The 18304-nt window shown below is 40.2% G+C and overlaps 1 protein-coding gene across 1 annotated transcript in view; it reads right to left on the bottom strand.

The window, feature by feature from the left end:
* ELK3 (ETS transcription factor ELK3) overlaps positions 1-18086 on the bottom strand; it is a 101469-nt gene extending 83383 nt beyond the window's left edge. Inside the window, exon 1 of the mRNA XM_074226627.1 lies at positions 17594-18086. The gene's annotated coding sequence lies outside the window, so the exon portion shown is untranslated. The remainder of the gene's footprint in view (positions 1-17593) is intronic.
* Between the last annotated feature and the right edge of the window lie 218 nt (positions 18087-18304).

Below are 18304 nucleotides of genomic sequence, written 5' to 3'. Positions count from 1 at the left end.
AACAGAACAAAAGGGAAAAGGCACAAGAAGAAAAAAAATTTAAAAAGTGAAAACAGCATGCTATGATCTGTATTCAAATTCCATAGTTCTTTTTTTTTTTTAAGGTTTTTGCAAGGCAAATGGGGTTAAGTGGCTTGCCCAAGGTCACACAGCTAGGTAATTATTAAGTGTCTGAGATGGGATTTGAACCCAGGTACTCCTGACTCCAGGGCCAGTGCTTTATCTACTGCGCCACCTAGCCACCCCCTCATAGTTCTTTCTCTGGATGAGGAGGGCATTTTCCATCACAAATCTTTCAGAATATCATTGTGTTGCTGAAAAGAACTAAGTCTATCACAGTTGATCATTGCACAAAATTGCTATTACTGTGTACAATGTTCTCTTGGGTTCTGCACACTTCACTCAACATCAGTTCATGTAAGTCTTTCCAGGTTTTTCTGAAATCTGTGGAAGCTTAAATTAAATAAAGGGGTATGCTGGAGCCATTCCAACTGGAGTCAATTGCTAAAGGTTCAGTGGGAACATTTATGCCTCAGAAATCAGCAAACATTCCATATCAGGTCTTAGTTTATTGTTTTGTTGATAAGAGTGATAGAGAAATGCTAATATATATAAAATGCAGATTAAATTTAAAAGTATGTTCTTACATACAGTTCCCTTCTACTACCACCTCTTCCAAGATTTGGTTGTTAAAACATTTATCAGCACACCTCTGGATAATAGTAAAGTGATTTATAAATCTTAAAGCATTAAATATGTGTTGCTATTAGAATTTCTCTTAGAAGAGGCCTGTTCAGTTACTGAACAGATGTATTGAAACTCAACCAATTACTTGAAACATGAGAAAAATCTGTACTCAATTGAGATCAGATGCCAAACATATAAGTACTGAGGGAAGAATATAAAGTAGTTCAGTGAAAGCTATTTGAAAATATCTCTCATACAAACATTATCAATCTACCCTGTCCTATCTGGGACCTCAGAAAGAATAATATCAGGGGCAATTGGGTGGCCCAGTGGCTAGAGTCATGGAGTCAGGAGGACCTGAATTCAAACCTGACCTCAGACTCTTGATATTTACTAGCTGTGTGACCTTGGACAAGTCACTTAAGCCCATTGCCCCACTCCTACCCTCAAAAAAAGAGTCATCACAAAGATCACCTGGTGGATTATTGGTAACATATAACCTTCAAATTGGTGATGATGATAATGATGATGGTGATGACAATGATAGTGAATATTTCTATACTACCCACTATGTTCCAGGTTCTAGGTTAAGAGTTTTAGAAATATTATTTCATTTTTCTTCTCAACAGCCCTGGAGGGTAGGTACTATTATTACTTCCATTTTACAGATTGGGAAATTGAGGCATTCATTGATAGTCTTATTTTTTAATTTGATTTTAAAATTTTTTTTAAAATTAAAGATTTTATTTATTTTGAGTTTTACAATGTTTCCCCTAATCTTACTTCCCTCCCTCCCCACCCCCCCCACAGAAGGCAATTTGTCAGTCTTTACATTGTTTCCATGGTATGCATAGATCCAAATTGAGTGTGATGAGAGAGCAATCATGTCCATAAGGAAGAGACACAAAGTATAAGAGATAGCAGGATCAGACAATAAGATAGCAGTTTTTTCCCCCTAAATTTAAAGTAATAGTCCTTGGTCTTTGTGATAGAGAGTCTTAATGGGGGACACACACTTGAGGTCAGATTTAAACTCGGGTCTCTTGACTCCAAGTCAAGTACACTATTCACTGTATTACCTAGCTGTTAAATATACAATAAAGACTAGAAAAGTGTGAGACTGGTTGGATTAATTAGTCTTTTTTTTTTATTTGAGTGAGTGTGCCTTAAATAACCAATTAAATAAATAGCTCTTCCTAGTAAATAGCTAACATTTCTAAATTATTTTATTCTATAAATCAGTCAACCAGCATTTACCTACTTTGTATCAGGACAGCTAGGTAGTGTATTGGAGAGAGCACCAGGCCTGGAGTCAGGAAGATCTGAGTTCAAATTTGACTTCAGACCATTACTAGTTGTGAGATCTTGGGCAAATCATTTACTCCATATTTGCCTCAGTTTCTCCTCAGTAAAACGAGGACACACTAGGGAAGGAAACAACAAAACCACTCTAGTATCCTTGGTAAAAAAAAAACCCCACGAATGAGTCCATGAGGTTACAAAGAGTTGGACAGGATTGAATGACTGAATAATTATTTAACCTTGCACTAGAGCAACAAAAGCAAAAATGAAATGATCCTTATGCCATGTAAATATAAGGGTATACATAATCTATCTGAAGAGAATACCAAATAATTTAGGAGGGGATACATTAGAGGAGGGCAGGTTTTTGTGATTGTGGATTATAGAACTCTACAATCTTGAGAGAGAAGAAAATGGATATTACTTCAAAGGCAATGGAGAGATACAGGAGAGAGGAGGGTAAGCTACCATATATTAGGCAAAGACCACACACACACACACACACACACACACACACACACACACACACAGACACACGAACAGAATAAATAAAAAGATGTCAACAAAAACATGATAGAAAAAGATGAGATAGTCAGTAAGGTGAGAATTGTGATGTTAACTTTTCAATAAGGATGTGCTGGGGAGATAGCTCTAGCAAGCTTTGGCGAGCCAATGGTTCAATTTTTACTATGAGCATCTATACCTCAGAAATCATCAAATACTATAAATCATAGCTTGATTTGGTGATTGATATCTGTACTTAAGAAAGTCATAGAGAAAATGTCAACAATGCAAATGAACCTTAAAGCGAATTGTGGGACCATTATTTTCTCCAGGAGAGCTGGTTGTTCAATATTTACCAGCCCACCACCGACTTCAATGTACCTTCCTGCTGGGAGCATCTCCATTTGGGCGTTATTTCATAGACAGGTCCCTGAGGTTTAGAAAAGTATAAAAAAAAACAGCTAGTAAAGGTAAAGGTCTGAGGTGGGCTTCTTACCCAGGTTCTTTTAACTCCAAGTCTATCCTGAATGGGCTAGAGAACTAATCAATTAAAAAGCCTTTATTAAGCACCTACTAGGTACCAGGCACAGTCCTGGGTGCTGGAGATACAAATACAAAAATGAAACAGCTCCTGAGTTTGAGGAGTTTACAGGTATCTCAAGAAAAAAAAACATACATATGTACAAAATAAATATATGGTTAATTCAGTTTATAGTGATAGAAACAGGAAAGCAACTCTTCCTTCTCCAGTGTCCTTTGCTACTAATTAACTGTGTGACCTTGGGTCCATCACTTAACCTCTCTGTTCCTTGACTTGGGCAAATTATCTCTACTTTCCTCAAATGCAATATGAGGCAACTGAGCCAGAAGATCTTGGAAGTTCTTTCCAATTTGAATTCTATGACTTCTCTGGGCCTCAGTTACTACACTTGCCAAAATGAGGGGGTTAAGCTAGATGATGGCTGAGTTCTCTTTCATCTCTAAACCTATGACCTCTGTGGACCTCAGTTTCCAAAAATGAGAAGCTTGAGCTAGATGACCTTTTAAAAGTCACTTTCTACTCTAAATTAATGAACCTTTGAACCTTGCTTTCCTTATAGATCTTCATGGATTATGTGTTAGTTCAAGCAGAGGGTCACAGGAAAGGGAGCTGGTGCATGCCAAAGCTCAAAAATCTATCTGAGAGGAGTACTGGTCCTGGAGTCAGGAGGAATTGAATTCAAATCCAGCCTCAGACATTTAATAATTGCCTAGTTGTGTGACCCTGGGCAAGTCACTTAACCCTATTGCCTTGCAAAAAAAAAAAAAGAAAGAAAAGAAAAAAATCTATCTGAGAGGTCTGAAAAGATGTCACGGGGTTAAGTTAAAGATTGTCACTGCTTTTCCCAGAGAATGCATGGATAAGGCAAAACAAACACATAAAATCCTCAAAGAAAAAACAAGAAAGGGGCAGCTTGATGGTTCAGTGGATAAAGCACCAGCCTGGGAGTTAGGAGGATCCGAGTTCAATGTGACCTCAGACACTTAATAATTACCTAGCTGTGTGACCTTGGGCAAGTCACTTAATCCCATTGCCTTGTGGGGGGAAAAAAGAAAAGGCAAGAAGGCAGTGAGTCTACAGAGACATGCAAGGAGGGGAAGTTGGTTTCCCCCTTGTGCTCCTGCAAAAATCCCAGAAGATCCTGTAGTCCCCAGCAAGAGAGAAGAGTAGCAAGCAGAATCTAAGTCGGCTCCCAATAAAGTCCAGCTCACACTCAGATGGATATCCCTATTTACACAGACAAAAATCAAGCCAGTTGGGCTGAGGGAGCGATACCTAAGTCCTTCTCCAGTGCAGGGAGAGTCGAGGTTTTCTTTGTCACTAAAGCTTAGCTGATGAAAATCCATTTATATTTCATGCTTGGAGGAAACTTCCAAAAGACTCTCTTAGCTTGAGAACTAGAAGGAAGCTCAGAGAAAAATTAATGCAACCTTTCGTGTGATAGAAGTGAGATTGAAGAAGTTCTAAAGTCACAAGAGCACATGTGTAAGGAAAGCTTAAAGATGATCTAACAACCCACCTGCTTTACAGATAAAGAAACTGAGACTAGGAGACATCAAAATATCATAGGATCATGAATTTAGAGATAATGCAGTTTTTTTATAATGAATCTGAAATCTACTTTCTGCAAGAAACTTTTCCCAGTCTGCTTAACATTAGACTTATCCCCTTAAAATCTGATTCTGATCTCTCCTTTCTCCCCTGTAGGTTCATAATTGGGTACATGTCATTCCTATCAGAGTGTGAGCTCCAACCATATGAACTGTTGAACCCTGGAGATGGCTTCCATTTGGGCTATGAGATCTTCTGTGGGGATTGGTGAATCAATCAAACATTCACATACTGATTACAAGTCACACAGCCAGAAAGACAAAAGTGAAGCAGACCCTGCCCACAAGATTACCTTCTCCAGGAGGAAACAACTCTTAGAAAAATAAGTGATCAAATGAATACAAAATAGGGGAGGAGTGGAAGGAAATGAACACTGTGCTAAGCACTTCACAAATATTATCTCATTTGATCTTCACCATACCCACCCCCCAGGTGTGGTTTATAATTCCCCATTTTACAGTTCAGGAAACTGAGGCAAATACTTTACATGATTTGGCCTGTCATACATCAAGTAAGTATCTGAGACCAGAATTAAACTCCAGGCTTCCTGACTTACTAGCTATATGACTCTAGGCCCATTTTATCCCATCTGCCTCAGTTTCCTCATCAGTAAAATGAGTTGAAGAAAGAAATGAGGAAACCACTCTAATATCTTTGCCAAGAAAACCCCAAATGGGGTTGCAAAGAACCAGACATGAAGGAAACAACTAAACAACAACTTCCTGATTCCAGGTCCCCATGTTCAACACCTAGCTCCCAAATAGAGACAAAATAGACACAAAACAAACAAAAATGGACAGATAATTATTATTGCCTAGGGAAAAGCTGAACTGGGGTTTTATCTTGAAAAGATCACTCAGGAACAGCTAGGTGGTACAGTGAAAAGAACACCAGCCCTGGAGTCAGGAGGACCTCAGTTCAAATCTTAAGTCTCAGTCACTTAATACTTACTTAATCCTGTTGCCTTTCAAAAAACAAAACAAAACAAAAGTTTAGGGAAAAGATCATATAGAAAAACCCTTCCAAGGCTATGGTTTTATGCATTCTTTTGTCATCAGCCAAGTCTACTCAACATTTGGACATGGACAGAGTCAATGACCACCATCTAACCAGTCTTTTCTTCTTTCAACATCAGCACCACAAGATTAGGGTTCACCAGGTGAGATTTCACAGCCAGTCAGTAAATGAGTACATTTATTAGGTATTTACTATGGGGCAACTGGGTGGTGCTGGAATCATGAAGATTCTTCTTCCTGGGTTCAAATCTGCTCAGCTATGTGAACCTGGGCAATCCACTTCACCCTGTGTAAAATGGCCACAAACTGGAGGAGTTGGCAAACCACTCCAAAGAGTCAGACACGGCTGAAAAATGGATGTCATAAATACTTTTAGGATTATGGTCGGAGTCAATGAAAAAAGGGAGGAAAAATGTACTTGCCTTCAATAAACTTACAATCTAATGGAAATATAACATATAAACATCAATGTGAACTATTATAAGATATATACAAAATGGGTGGAAGGTAAACTCAGAGGGGAAAATCCTAGAGAAAAGATTCTCGGGCTGGTCTGTATATTGAAAATGGTTTTTTTTTGATTATTGAATTTCAATATAATTGACTTCCTTTTTAATCATACACATATATATATATATATATATAGTATTTCATGAATTTAACTTTTTCATAAAATTAATTTTATTTAATTCTTTTAATTTTTTTAACTATTTCATGAATTTATTCTGAGTTGGGTCAAACCAAAAAAGGTTAGGAACCCCTGTACCTCCTCAGTAGGAGCTGAGGGGAAGTAGGAAAGAGTTCCAGAGGAATTTAAGGAGAAAGAGGGATATAAGCTGAATCTTTAAGGAAGACAGTAAATGAACAATTGGAAGTCAATGGGCAGGGAATGTCAGACATAGAGGATAACCTGTCCAAAAACATGGAGAGAAGAAATAGAGAATTCTGTTGGAGGACCTGCATAATAAATTAATGGATCTGGAGGGTTATTAAGCATCTACTGTATACCACACCTTGAGGTAAATACTGGGGATACAAAGAAAGGCAAAAAGACAGTCCCTGCCCTCAGAGTTTACAATTTAATGGAGGAGTCACTATGCAAACAAATATGTATAAACAAGATACAGAAAACAGATAATCTCAGAGAGAAGGCCCTAAGATCAAAGAAGGAAGGGCATAAGGTATAAGAAACTGGAAAAGTAGGAAGAGACCAGGTGGTGAAGGGCCTTAAATGCCAAGCAGATATTGAACTTAAAAAGATGTAAGAGAACCCAGTCCAACTCTCCCAACTCTCATTTTATCAATGAGAAAATCTGATAAGAGGCTAAGTGATCTGGGCAAGGCCACACAGGAGATGTTATCAAATGAACCTGGTCAACAAGTTTCTCTCCCAAGGAACAACTTCTCACAAAAGAGGGAGGGAGGTTCTTATAGTTTGCAGACTTTGGGCTGGAAGGCGCCTAAGGTCTCATCTATCTCTACTCCCCCAATTTACACAGGAGAACATTTAGGCTCAAATAGATTGAACAAATTGCTTATAAGTATTTGTTCTGAAATAGCAGAAGAACCAATTGTTATTAAGCACTAAAATCTAATGGAATAAATCTGTTTTCTCAGAGTTCAATTATATGAAATACCAAAGTGTCCTTTTTTATATCTTTTTAGGTTTTTTTTTTTTTTGCAAGGCAAATAGGATTAAGTGACTTGCTCAATACCACACAGCTAGCTAATTATTAAGTGTCTGAGGCCGGATTTGAACTCAGGTACTCCTGACTCCAGGGCCGGTGCTCTGTCCACTGCACCACCTAGCTGCCCCACCCCTTTTCATATTTTTAAGGCTATTGCCAAAAAAAATGGGGGGGGAGTACAGTGTGTTTTTCATCTCCATTTTGAAACAAGGCTTCTCTTAACTGCACCAGATAGCATCCCATTCAATATTTTGGTTTATTTGATTTATTTATTTTTGCAAGACAATCAAAGTTAAGTGACTTGTACAGGGTCACCAGTTAGTAAGCCTCAAATGTTTGAGATCAGATTTAAACTCAGGGCCTCAGGACTCCAGGGTGGATGCTCCATTCAACTGCTCCACCTAACTTCCCTTCCATCACAACAACCTTGAAAGACAGATACTATTATTATCTCCAATTTACAGATAAGGAAACTGAGGCTGAATGAGGTACTTTACAAAGGGCCACCTGGTCAGTAAATATATAGGGCTGGAATCCAGCCCTTCCCAGTTTCCACTATAGCTCTTTGTCTTTAAAAGTATTAATTGCTGAAACAAAGTAAAGACTGACAGATTGCTTTCAGTGGGGGGAGGGAAGTGAGATTGGGGGGGGAATTGTAAAACTAAAAAAGTCAAAAAAAAGTATTAATTGCTTATGCTCACACTAATCTTTATGTTTACTGAAAGTTACATCTACCTTTTCCCAGAGGGAATACCCATTTAGATCTAGGACAAACCCAGTCAAGGTCCCTTCCTGCTCCAAAGACTAAGATCCCAAGCTTGAATCAAATTTAATTTCATTAAACAACAATCAACAAAAACAAACAAGGGAATAGCTGCTCGCCATAAAACATTAACTAAATGGCAGACGTTATCTGGTACATCTTAAGGAGCACTGAAGGCAGAGGATCCGAGTTCTACTTCCACTCTCAGTGATTCCAGAGTGAGTGGTCTCAGCCACTGTTCTGTGACTTCCTCACCAATAAAAGAAGGAGTTGAACTAACTACATGGTCTTTGAGGTCCCTTCCATCCCTAGAGCTAGAACCCTCCAGTCTGGTGACAGATTCTAATCCTGGCCCTGTTATTTATGTCTTACATGACCCTGAGCCACTGAGCTTCCTTGGACCTCAATCTCATAGAAGAAAAGGGGCAGGGGGCAGGGGATGTGATCCATGGCTGTGGAACACAACATAATGTATCAGACTTTTTTTCAACAGTGATGGTTTTTGCTGAATTTCTCTTTCCCCTCTTCTTTCTCTTTTAAAAAAAAGTCTTTGTCATAAGGAATGGCTCTCTGGCAGAGGGAAAGCTGTTAGGAGTAAATAAAAATGATGCAGGAACAAATCATATCAATTAAAATTGATCACAAAATGTGTGAAGCATAAGATCACTTTTTTTTTAAAACCTGATCCAGGTAAGTGTAGACACCAACAAGTGATTGCTAATATTGATTGGAATAAACACCGGCCAAACTTTGAGAAACACTTAAGACACCAATGTATGGTTTCTGTGGGTCTGCAAAAAGCTCTTTTTTGATGGAAAATAGAAAATGAGAAACTCAGGTTGACTTAACTCCCTGGGTGGGGGCTTCCTTGGGTGTTTGTTTTGTGAGACAATCCAGATTAAGTGACTTGCCCAGGGTCACACAGCTAGTAAATATGAAGCTGGATTTGAACTTAACTCCCCCTGCTTCCAGGACTGGTGATCTATCTACCTAGCTACCCTACTTCCCAAGTTTTCATTGCCTTCATTTATCTACATAGTTAATCAGATAAGCCCTGGAGGAAAAAAAAATTCAGATCTCAAAATCTAAATGTCTGGCTCACCTGTGGAGATGATGGACCAGTTATAAGTAGAGAGGAATTACCTTCTCCCTTTCCTTTTTTTCGCCCAAGGAAAATGTGTTGCAAGACACGAGATATATTTTTTTATTTCATCTGGCTTGCTTCTTGGCATCATCTATCTAACATTTTCTTTGGATTTGTAGCAGAGAGGACTTTCTTTTACTGTATCTGAGTGAGCAATGAGCTACTTCATCATCTCAGTAGCTTGGCCCTTAAAGTGTCCTCAGCGTTCCAAGAAGAGTTGGGTTAGTTAGCTGCAATCAAACCCATTGTCCCTGTAGGAAAACATTGCTCTGATGCTTTAGGTTCTGGTATCAGATGACTTGGATTCAAATTCTGACTATAGGGCTTCCTGCCCCTGTGACATGGGCAAATCACTGTCTACACTAAGTCTCGCTTTCTCCATCTGTCAAAAAGAGAAGGTTGGACTCAATGGTCCCCCTTCAGCTCTTAGAACCATGTCAACAGTTCATGGCCAACTGATGGGCTCTGAGTGAATTATCCTTTCATTTTCCTTGTACCAAGTTAACCAGCATGGTGAAGTAGAAATATCCTGAATTTTGTAGTCAGAAGAATTGGGTTCAAGAATTCAACTGAGCACTAAAGTTCCTTCAAAGTCAAGATTTATGATCTTTGGGTCTAACTCGGGATCACCGACAGCCAACTGGAGAGTTGGGATGATTTTAAGCGTCAGTTCAAAATATATTTGATCATGGGGCAGCTAGGTGGCCAGTGGATAGAGCAATGGCCCTGCCTCAGACACATAATTCTTACCTAGCTGTGCGACCTTGGGCAAGTCACATAGCCCCACTGCTTTGCAAAAACTATATCTCTATATCTCTATCTATCTATCTATCTATAATGGATGTATGCATACATACATACAATCACTCATGCCTACAAAAGCCATACAACCAAGACAAGTCCCCTCCTCAATTGGCCAAGTGACACTTTGGATTCCCCCTGCCAATGCCCCTCCTCTTTCGTACTTAGGAACAAAGCGGATGGCACACTACCCTCAAAAACCACAGTGACTGAAGGATTCACCACCTCTCAAGGAGCTTTGATGGTGATGACTGAGTCACTCCAAGAGCTTGGAAGAAAGCATAGCTGCAAGTTAGCAAGCAGTAAATCATTTTCAATGAAAACCAAGCTCTTCTTTCACTTCAGGAAGTAAACACATGCCCCTGGAAAGTTTTTAATTAATTTCTTTAATGAGTCCATTGTTTTGAAACAGTCTGTGGGAATGTGTTTCTAGAAACATGCAAGTTATAGGACTTGGATAGCTGAAGACCTGGAAAATCAGATCTCAGAGGTCATTCAGCCCAAACCTCTCATTGCACTGAAGAGGAAACTGAGGCAGAAGAGCTCTTATTTAAAAAAAACCATTCATAAATATGGGATTTCTGATACCTGATAGCATGGAAAGGTTTTTAGAATTGGGTTCCAGCCATAAGTCCAGTGGAATGTGAATGTAGGGCAAATCAATTCACCTCTGGGAACCTCAGTATCCTCATTCATAAAATGGGAATAATAAGAAGTGAATTCACAATACTTGTATTCAGTTACCAAAAAAGTTCTGTATCCACCCAATGCAATAATACATATCTTTGAATATAAAAGCATAATTGCCAGATAATGACTTCTCCCAGAACTGTTTCTGTATAAACTCTATTCACAAAGATCATTTTTGTTGTTCTGTCTTTTCAGTTGTGCCTGACCCTTCATGGTCCCATCTGGGGCTTTCTTGGCAAAGATACAAAAGTTCCTTCTCTATCTTATTATACAGATGAGGAAACTGAGGCAAAAGGGTCTCCCATTGAGTAAAGGCCTCAGGTCACATTTGAACTCAGGTTTTCCTGACTCCAGGCCTAGCACTCTATGTACTATGGCAGTCATCTAGCAAACCCCAACAAAGACCAAAGGATCCTAGAAAGAGAACCAGAAGGACCTTAGATGCCCATTGAGTCGCTCCTCTCATTTTACAGTTGAGGAACTGAGGCTCAGAGAGGTTGAGAGACTTGTCCAAGATCACAGAGTCTGTCAACAAGCATTCATTAAGCACCTACTGTGTGCTGGGGTCTATCCAGTCAGTCAAGAACCATTTATTGAGTGCCTAAGCCATTAGACGTTGTGTCAGTCACCTCACAAATCAGCAACAGTCCTGTCCTCTAAGCAAGTCACAGTCGAATGAGGAAAACAACAGGCAAGTGACTCTCTACAAACAAGATATACGGGCTTGGGTTTGAGTGTGTGTATGTGTATGCAGATTATACATATATACATATATATATATGATAAATTGGAGGTTATATATCTATTTTACATTTAATTTTAATTCTTATATTTATTTTTATCTAGGAGAAACTATCTAAATAGTATATGATAAGTTAGAGGCTTTATTTATAGGTGAATGCATAGAGACAGAATATATGATGAACTGGAGACTTTATACATGGGTGAATCATATAGACTGAATATGTGATGAACTGGAGATTTTATATATGGGTGAATATGGATAGACAGACAATATGATAATTGGAGACTCTATATAAGTGAATGTATATAGACAGAATATATGATAAATTAGAGACTTTATAAGTGAATATATATAAATAGAACACGTGATAAATTAGAGACTTTCTATTTGGGTGAATTGTATAAATGGTATTGTATAAATACTATTTACTAAATACTATAAATACTAAAGGAAATTGAATAAATTATTTAAAAATTGTATAAACAATAGAAAGTATGATGAATTGCAGACTTTATACATGGATGAATCATATAGACTGAATTCATAATGAATTGGAGACTATACATAGGCAAATGTATATAAACAATATATGATAAATTAGATTCTATGTATGAGAATATTTATATACAAATATAAATTAGAGACTATATATAATGAGGAAATCTATATGATATATGACACATTTATAGACAGGAGAATACATATAAATATTGAGACATCTTTTTTTAAGTTTTCTTTTTTTGGTAAGGCAGTGGGGTTAAGTGACTTGCCCAAGGTTAGATAGCTAGGTAATTATTAAGTGTCTCAGGCTGGATTTGAACTCAGGTACTCCTGCCTCTAAGGCTGGTGCTCTATCCTACACCACCTAGCTGCCCCTAGAGAATACATATAAATAGATGATTAACTGGAGACTATGTATAGGTGAATGTATATAGGCAGAATATATAATAAATTGGAGATTTTATATGCATATATAGGAGAATATATATATATATATATACATATATTGACCTATAGGAGTATATATGTATGTGTATATATATATATATATATATATATATATATTATGATGAATTGTAAACTATGCATAAATGAATGGGTATATACATAATATATGCTAAATTAGAGATTTTATATGTAGGAAAAATATATAAACACATAGGAAAACAAATATATAAGCAAACAGAATATATGATAAATTGGAAATTTATATATAGGTGAATACATGCATTTTTAATTTATGCTAAATTGGAGACAATACTGGGAAGGTATTTCTTGTAGAAGGTGAGATTTTAGTTGGAACTTGAAGAAAACAGGGAAGCCAGGAAGTAGTGATGAGAAAGGAGAGAATTCATTCCAAGCCTGGGGTACAGCCAATAAAAATGCCTCAAGTCAGGAGTGGAGTGTCCTCTTCAAGGAACTCAGAGGAGGCCAGTGTCACTGGGTCACAGGGAACATAGTAAGGGGTCAGGTAAAAGAAGAGACTGGGAAAGTAAGAGGGAGCCAGGTTGTAAAACTCTTTGAATTCCACAGGATTTTATATAAAATCCTGGAATCAACAGAGTCAAGATTTGAATCATGATTCTTTGACATTAAATTCTCAAATTCTGATGGTTAACAAGCTGTGTGACCCTGGATAAGTCACTTCAGCATTTCCTGACTCAGTTTCCTCCATGGTAGAATGGTGATAAGAGCCCTGACTTCTAAGTGTGGTTGTGAGGATCAAATGAAATAGCATTGGAAAAGTGATTAGCAAAGTCTGTGGCATATGATAGGTGCTTCCTAATAGCTTATTCTCTTCCCCTTTCAATGTGGGAAACCACAACACTCGGGTGTGTCAGCAAATGATCCATATTTTCTCTTTTACTTCATTTGATATCAGTCATTCCAAGAAATGGTGGGTAGGCACTATTTTGAGGTTTGTCCACTTTTTGGCTTTCTCCCCCAAGAACTAGGTTATTGTAGTTCAGGACTGTACTGAGAGGTGGAAAGGACTCTATGACAAGGAGTCCAATTCCCCCATTTTACAGATGAGTAAAGTGAGGCACAGAGAATTTAAATGAAATGGCTAATGGGTCTAAGGCAGTATTTGAAAACAGATCTTTCCAAATACTAATCCTTCACTCTATCTTCTAGGACACTTAGCAGCCTCTGTCTAAGAAAATTTCTTGAACTCAGAGCTCCAGAAGGAGAAAGAATGCTGGATTTGGATTGCAAAGACCTGGATTTGACTCTCATCTACTACCTGTGTTATCTTGTGTCATTTTACATCTCTAAACCTCAATTTCCCCATGTATAAACTACTATAATGAGACAACAGACTAAAGAACTTGGCAAACCTTAAACTGCTATATGAATGGTAGCTGCTATGTAGGAATTATTCTAAATGGGAAGGGGGTCTCAACAGGGGGGGGTCAATGAACTTTAAAAAATTTTTTGTATTACTGTTTTAATAGAACTGGTTTCTCTTGTAAATTTATTTAATGCAGCTCAAAAATATATACCAATTAAGGAATTGCAATTGCCCAGATGGGTCCAGGACATAAAGAAATGATTAAGAATCCCCACCCTAGATGAACTCAGGGGTTTCCTTCAGTTTTAAAAGTCTATGCTTCTAATAAGCAGCATTACTCGAGTGTCCAGAAGCCTAGAAACCTTTAACTTGTCCAATGTGGCCAAAAAGTTATGCCACCTGGATAGTATTGATGCAGCTTATTATATTTTTCAATTTATAACTTTAAATGTTCAATCCAGTAGTGAGATATGAAATTGTGGACAGACCAATGCATTCCAATTCCTAGATCCTCATCTTTTTCAGTTTTAAGTTGGCAGTCTCTATAATTGTAAATGCACTAAATCTTCATCTTTCATCCCAGGGAAACCTAACCACATAATCTGAAATCTTTTTGTTGAATAATCCTTTAGTTATCGAAAGGAACAGATATCGCCTCTGCCTATCTGATGAGGAAAGAAGGTAAGAAGACCTGAGTTCAAATTCAGCCTCAGATACCTATTAGCTGTGTGAATCTAATCAAGTCACAAAAAAAAAATCTTTGCCTCAGTTTCCTCCACTGTACCTACTCAAAGAGGAGAGCTCTGTCTATATACACTGGCCAGACTGCCTTGCTGTATTCTGATTATGGGATAGAGACTGAGTTTGATTTGACTGGTTAGAACTTTCTAAAAAAATTGGTGTCTTAGTTGGTGGGGCAGGGGGAGGGAGGAGAAACTGAGAGCTTAAGGGAATTAATGGATCACAATCTGGTCTAGAACTCTGGTCCTGACTCTGAGACCAGCTCTCTAATTAATTTCCCTCTCCATTAAATATATGTATTTCTATAAGATCCATTAAAGTAAACAAAGGACCTTTCCCCTAACAAGTATAAGGGAGGCAGCTCAAAGTATTCCTGCCCTATTCCAGTTTTACAGACAAAGAAAATGAAATTCAGTTATTTGCCCACTCCCATCAAAAACCAGTGACAGGTGACATTGTGAATTGTGTGAACCACAATCCAATTTCATTCAATTCAGCAAGTTTCTACATTGGCTGCTTCTGACCAAGATGCCCCCAGAAGTGGGGCACTAGATTTTCCGAAAGGTCTCTAGCAAATTCTAATAGTGCTCCAATACAGAGGAGGCTCACTCTCATGTCTCCCAAGTTCAATCATATTTCTTGGTCCAATTTAACATCCTTTTATTTTTTTTAATGGAATAACTACATTTCTCTTCAATCATGAATGGTTAAAAAAAACCTAACTTGTCTGCTAAAGCCTTGAACCTTTTCATAATTATCATATAAATGTCTTTTGCACAAACACAGTTTCTACTCCCGAGTTTATTGCAGGCACCTCTAGAAAATTGCTTATGGGCATTTTTCTCTATGGACAGACTCAGCAATCTTCGAAGACGATCTCGAACTTTATAATCCCATAAATTGGAACTCATAACTGACCTTTTCCCAAATAAACTTGTACAACAGAGGGGGAGATAGCAGAGGGATATTTTGCTTGGCAACGGGGATCTGAAATTGATTTAGGTCATTAATAGGGGTCTGGAACATGTTTCAGCTTCTCTCCTCCCCCCACCCCCATCCCTCTCCTCCCCACCCCAAGGAAAACTACAGTAAATATTTGAGAAGATGGGTCTGCAAGAACCTCTGGAAGCCAAAAAGGCTCCCAGTACATGCAAAATAAATTGGGGTGGGGGTGGGGGGGTGGGGAAGGCAAGCTGGCTGTCCAGAAAAGAAAAATAATAGTCATCAAGGCAGAGGGAGAGAGAGAGAAAGACTCTGCAAAAGTTTTCAAGGGCTATTCTCCCTTTCAAGGATGCTGAGCCTGGAAAAAAAATCTTGTTTTGTTCCTAAACCCCTAAATAAATAAAGATGTAACTTGTCTCCCTTTCAGTGGCTGGGCTCTGTCTGAGAAAGGCAGGACAGGGGTTGGCTTCACAAAAACCCTCCTGTGTTAAAAGAACGGAAACTCCTAATGAGATTAGTTGGGGTGTGTGTGTGTGTGTGTGTGTGTGTGTGTGTGTGTGTGTGTGTGTGTGTGTGTGTGTAGACATTACTTAGTGGTGACTGCAGGGGCTCTCTTCCTGCGAAAAAGTCAGTGGAAAATTCAGGGAACTTTTTCCCCCTGCAGCATCAGAGTCCCTCTAACCTTCTCCAGCAAAGCCAAATCCAACAACAACTCTCTCCTTTCTCTCTTCCCCACCCCAGTACCCCCCTTTCCCTTTTTATGCAAGGGAGTGGAAAGTGGCAAAATGGGCCAGGGGGCATTAAAAACCTGGAAGGGGGAGGGGGATCCCTGCAGGAATAGGGGGCAGGGGGACTGGAGAGGCTCTTGAAGACTACAAAGGAAACTGTAAAAAGCACAAATACATAAACCTGAGCAGGAGAAAAACCACAGAGTTTCTTTGTGAGCTGTTGAAGTGACTCATTTTCAAGATGTTGTCTGGTGCCAGTTTCAAAGCGGAAGCGCATGGCAATTAGTCCTCCTGTTTCCAGACAAGCCAGAAATTCTCCCGACACTCTCCTCTTTTTTTTTTAAAGCCCCTTTTGGAGTTTCTGAAATCATAGCATTTGCTCCCCCCCCCCCAGCCCCAGAAATGACTCCTCCTCTCCTCCTCCTCCTCCTCTCCTCCTCCTCCTCTCCTCCTCCTCCTCTCCTCCTCCTCCTCTCCTCCTCCTCTCTGCACACGCTTTGATCAGCTGGGGAAACCTAGCCAACAAACCCAGAACTCCTTTTTTTTTTTTGACTGGCAAAAGAAAAAGAAAAAAGAAAATGCACAAGCAACCCTCTGGCAATGCACCCCCCCTCCCCCGACACACACACACACTTTATTGACAAACATTTGTGATCTCTGAAAGCGGTCCTGGCCCTGCAGAAGCTTGGATCTCCCTTGCCCTTGGCCCTGGCTCCAACCCTGAGCTTCGGGGACCTTTAAATGTCCCACATGGGGTGGGGAGGGGAGGTCAGGGCTCTCCGCGTCCTCTCTTCCCCACACCACTTACAACTTTCTCTCGCCCCAAGAAAGTGACTTCATCTTTTTCCTCCCCCTTTCATATCCCTTCACTTCTCCAGAGGAGGTTTTGCCCTTCCTCCGCCCCAGGGGTCTACCCAGATCGGCTGGAGCCTCTTCTAAACTAAACCCACCCCGCTAGGCTCGACAAGCAGCTGTCCTCTGCGGCCCCTCTCCCTGCAAGTCTGAGGAGGAGTCTCCAGTCTTCTCCGTCCACCCCACCCCCTTTATCTTTCGGGGGTGCAAACACTCTCTGGACGGGAGAAAGGGACCCAAGAGCATCCCTCCGGCTTTTGTCTCCCCTACTGCAGAATACAGAGGCTCCGAAGAACAGTCCTGCCGGCGGCTGGGCACGGCAGCACACAAAGTGGGACAGGCGGTCCGGACTGCCCGGGGAGTGGCCGCCAGGTCCGTCTGCCCCTCGGTCCCCCGCTGCGGGCACCGCGCACACACAGCAGCCCCCCGCTGGGGAGGGGCCCCGCGCCCCATCCATCCCCTTCCCCTGCGAGCGCGCAAACTTCGCACAGCGGCTCCCACTTTGCCACGGCACCCCAGAGCCGGCGAAGCCCCCCTCGACTTACCCAGATGTCGGATGAGCTTTAACCAATTCTTCTGCTGGGTAATATTTTAAGAGGAACTGGGTAAAATCCCCTGATTTTCCATGGCTGACAGGCGCCTGGGAACGGTCTGTTTCTCTAGTAATGAGATCCTGATTTTTCCCCCTTTTTTTCCTTTCACTCTCTCTCTCCCTCTCTCTCTCTCTCTTTTTTTCTGCTGTGTGTGTGAGAGAGAGCAGGAAGTTGGAGTAGTCAGACAGAGAGCCGGCTCACTTCCTTTACTGCGCTATTCCCCAGGCGGTTTGCAGTCTGTGTAAACAGCCTTTTCCTCCCTTCTCTTCTCTCTCTGGCTGCTGATGTTCAGCATGCCTGTAATGTAAGACACACACATAATAAAATGGTAACGGGAACTTCTCTCTCTCTCTCTCTCATGCACACATACACACACATGCACACACACATACACACATACACACATATACACATACATACACACATACACACACACAGAGGAGCTCCTGACCCCCCCCCACCTCTTCCTGTTCCACCACCCCAGGGGAGGAGCTTCGAACCAACAGCAGCAGCCTTTCCCTAACACAGGACAAGGTGGCCGGAGGAAAATAGCCATTTTTCCCCTTGTCTTTCATCCCCCCAACTGGCCCATTTGACACTCTCCGACCTCACCCTATGGGACAGTCCCCAAGCTGGAACGCTGTCCGACTTTACATCCTGTAC

Source organism: Macrotis lagotis, chromosome 2, assembly GCF_037893015.1.
Source record: "Macrotis lagotis isolate mMagLag1 chromosome 2, bilby.v1.9.chrom.fasta, whole genome shotgun sequence".
Lineage (NCBI taxonomy): Eukaryota > Metazoa > Chordata > Mammalia > Peramelemorphia > Peramelidae > Macrotis > Macrotis lagotis.
The sequence above is the reverse complement of the archived record's forward strand: the minus strand, read 5'-3'. Positions and strand labels throughout refer to the sequence as shown.